This window comes from Eulemur rufifrons, chromosome 16, assembly GCF_041146395.1.
Source record: "Eulemur rufifrons isolate Redbay chromosome 16, OSU_ERuf_1, whole genome shotgun sequence".
In the NCBI taxonomy this organism is placed as follows: domain Eukaryota; kingdom Metazoa; phylum Chordata; class Mammalia; order Primates; family Lemuridae; genus Eulemur; species Eulemur rufifrons.
Window position 1 is genome coordinate 62078276 of NC_090998.1, and position 4427 is coordinate 62082702.

The following is a 4427-nucleotide window of genomic DNA, read 5'->3' on the forward strand; positions in this document are numbered from 1 at the left end:
TTCTAATAAGGGACTGTGGACCTGAATATGATTGGAAAAAGGGGAATGAATACCAAAAGCTTTTCTCAAAACCCTCAAATCACAGCCTAGAAGTCAGTGCTTGACCAGCCTCTGTTTAAAGTAATCCCTGTTGATAGACACATTTTTCTCTCCCAGTAATTGAAAAAGTGTGCTTTCTCTCTTTCCCTTACCAGCCTTCATTTCTCCCATTCTTCATTGTTTGTTCTCTACCTTCTGGAGTGCCATAGGGCTGTGTATAATACCCTGAAAAACATTTGTGCATTGTTGGGTAGTCAGGAGAACTCTTGAGCCTCAAGCTAAGCAGTGCTGTTAGTCAGAAGCTCACTGCAGGGTTTTGTTGAGACAGGAGAGGAGGTTTGACTCAGGTCCACCATGTTTAATAGAGTGTGTTAGTTGCTCTTTACTGCATGAAGAAGGCAGAACATGGGCAGTAAATATGTGCTCAAAGTTGCATTAGTTACTATATTATTTATAGCATAGTGATTCTGACCTTATTGGAAGAGTAAGCTGCTCATGTAGTATGTTATTCAGGTGTACTATTTCTATATCTAGAAGTTTTTCTATGCTAAAATAGTTAATAGTACTCTAGAAGGTGCTAATTTACATTTAGAAAATCATGAATTTGGCCAGAGAGAGAGGTGTATATTTCTTCTGTATATTCAAAGGCATCCAACGTACTCTGCCATTTTGTGCTTCTCTTAATAAACTGTCTGATGCAAACAACAACAAGAAGTCAATAATTATATAAAGGAGTTTGCTCTCTCTCAAATAGAGTCCTGCATGATCAGAGGTCATTGTTCCCTATAAATCTCTCCAGAATATTTTTTTCTGTTTACCTTACTGAGCCAAACTTCTTTCAAGAATTATATCTATCCTTTACGTAGTATTCATTTTGAGAATGCTTTTCTTTCTATGCAGCTATGACAGAATAATGTGTTCCATGCTGAACAGAATGTAATTTTTTATCCAATAAAAATGAAAAAATGAAGCTGTTCAAAAGAAACTTCCAAACTGTCCTGTAAAGGAAACTCCAGAGAGTTACCCCAGCAGGCTGGGAGATAAAAGGGCAATGTTCAGGATTCATCCATCTGCATTTATCTTTCATCTGGGCAGCAGGTGATGTGCCAGTCATTGGATTTTTGCTGTTTCTAAGACAAAAAACAAATGTTACAATTACTAGAGAAAGGAAGATCTGCAGCCTTGTAGTAGACAAAAGAAAACTCAGAAGTAGGTCTTAAGTTCACATTCATTGTGATTAGTTCTCACTCAGTAAGGGGCCATACAGTCACTGTTCACTTTTGGTGAGTCATGGATCATGACTAAAGAGCAAGAGCCCTTTCCCCCCAAAGATGTGTACACACACAACTATTTTACATAATTAGGGCAGTGTGCAGATTCTCTGAAGCTCATATCTACCCCAGTGTAAGGCCAGAAAAAGAAAGGCATAGAAAGCGAATAGAAATAGATGTTTTTTATTTCTTTACTTTTAAAAGCTGTTTCTGGAAAATTATACTTGTATCTGTATTTTAAAGAAATGACAAAAGAAAAAAAGACAAAATAATGCTTAATTATTTAATTCTGGAATTTTCTATGGCTGAAATAATAGATAATAGGAATCATAACAAAATTAATTTCAAAGTCCTTGTGAGAAAGAGTAGGCCAAAACAAATCATCTTCAGATTTCTCTAAAGTCTAAAATATCAGTTTCTCTGGAGACATTAAAAGCAGAATTCTATCCAAAAAAACCTGTGGGAATAGGGCCATCTTATTCATACTTGAATTAGTATTGCTGTTCCAGAGCATGGAACTGGACCTTTAGATATTTGCTGTCTCCCTGTAGATGAACTCCTTGTGGGTTGTAAATGCTCCAGAGCAGAGGGAACGATGGTGGTGAGAGGTGGGGGAAGCAGTCAACCAGTCCTTAATGTCACTGTAAATGTGGATGGCTCTCTTACTTACAAGACATTTAAAAATTACCATTAACCTAAAATACATGGACTTCTGTGCGTTACAGAATCCAACAATAATATCTAAGCAGTAACTTGTCTAGTGTTTTGCAGTTCACTCTACAGGTACTACCATAGTTAATTCTCTTTACAACCATGTATGGTATTTATTGTTGCCATTCTTATTTTTTGGACCAGGAAATTAAGGTCAGACAGGTCAAATAACTGCCCCCCAAGTTTAAGTTGTGATAGATCTGGGGCTTAAATTCAAGTTTCTGATTTCCATCCTTTTTACTCAGCCAAGAACAGTACATTCCGTGTTGGAGTCATCTGGTACCATCAGTGAGAATTTGTGAAACTAGACTGATTTCTCTTAGGGCAGGAAGGAACAGGGTCACCTGAGCATGTTGGGCTCCTTGTCAGAGAGGAGCACTGAAAGGTGGGGTGTTGTAAAGAGTAGGAGCTCCTTTCCTAGGGGTTGGGAGTTTGGTAGCAAAGAACAGAGAAAACAGATTCCCTTACTTTTTAGTTCTGTCAGGGCCCAATCTAAAGTAGCGCAGTTTGATGATGAGGTGAAAGAGGTCTTAAGGCATGAGGGGGAAAAAAAAAAAAAAGAAAAAAAAAAGGCAGAGACCCAATCAGTTTTGTGTTTCATTCTTTGCTAAGGAAGCTTCTAAGATTTGCCCTCCCAAATTCCAACTTGAAGCTGAAAGGTCAGGGGTACTAGAACAAATAGCGACAAAGGCACAGTATGTTCTAAACTTAATGACAAAGTAGATGCAAGTAAATAACTGGAACTGGAGGGGCATTCATCCAAAAGTGCTGAAGGAACTCAAGAGTAAAATAGTCTGTGGGTTTTAGGAAATTTATAGTCACAGATTACCTTTGAGTGTTCCTAGAATTCGAGGACAGGTAATAAACCCAATGCCCTGTTGCAAAAATCCAAACTTTGTCATTAATTTTTGAAATAGAATGTAAATACTTTATTTTTTATAGTAGTTTTAGGTTTGTAGAAAAATTGTGAGAAAGGTACAAATATTTCCCATATATCCCGTCTTAGTCCTTCTGGGCTGCTATAATAAAGTACCATACTGTGGCTTATAGACAACAGAAATTTATTTTTCATAGTTCTGGAAGTTCTCATAGATCTTGAGAAGCCTAGCAGATTTGGTGTCTGGTGAAGGCCTTCTTCCTGCTTCATAGACAGCCATCTTCTTATTGTGTCTTCATATGGTAGAAAGGGTGGGGAGCTGTCTGGGGTCTCTTTTATAAGAGTACTAATGCCATTCATGAGGGCTCCACCCTAATGACCTAATTGCCTCCCTAAAGCTCCAGCTCCTGATACCATCACATTGGGGGTTAGAATTTCAACATAAGAATTTTGAGGGGACGCATTCAGTCTATAGTCCCCCATCCCCATACATGCATAGCCTATCCCTTTATCAACATCTCCCACCAGAGTGATATATTTGTAACAATGGGTGACCCTACATTGACATGTCATAATCACCCAAGTCCATAGTCTACCTCAGGGTTCACTCTTGGTGTTGTACATTCTATGAGTTTGTAGCAATGTATGTGACATGTTTCCACCACTGTAATATCATAGAATATTTTCACTGCCCTAAAATTCCTCTGTGCTCTGCTGTACATCCCTCCTCAGCACTCCCCAATTCCGGGAAGCTATGGATCTTTTTTATTGTTTCTATAGCTTTGCCTGTCACACAGTTGGGATCATACAGTATGTAGACATTTCAAATTGGCTTCTTTCACTTAGTAATATGCTTTTAAGTCTCCTCCTTGTCTTTTCATGGCTTGATAGATCATTTCTTTCTAATGCTATTAAAGTAAATAAAAATGGAGATGAAGCCTGGTGAATCCCTGAGCAGACAAAGCTGGTTAGCTCTTATAAGTGACCTTAACTTTGCTTGATTTGCAAACATTAGCAAAATTTAACTTGTGCTATTTTTTGTTAAATGCCTGTATTAAAGAAAAATAAAACTTAAGCTCAACCAATCAGAAGTCAACCACTAACTTATATAACCAGGGACTTTACAGTAGGATAGACCAAATACAGCAACTGTATAAATATAATCAATCGATTTTTTTTTTTTTTTTTTGCTTTACTTCCAGAGTTCATCCTATAAACACAACCTATAAACACATCCTCCTTGTGTTCTCTCTTTGGGCCACCCAAATCACTTCTGATTTGGAGCTGCCTAATTCACGAATCATTGTTTGCTCAAATAAACTCTTGAAACTTTTTTTGTACTTCCATTTGCCTTTTAACAATGCTGAATAATATTCCATTGTCTGGATGAACTACAGTTTATTAATCCATTCACCAAATGAAGAGCATCTTGTTTGCTTCCAAGTTTGGGCAATTATAAATAAAGCTTTTATAAACATTTGTGTACAGGTTTTTGTGTGAACATAAGTTTTCAACTCCTGTGGTTAGAT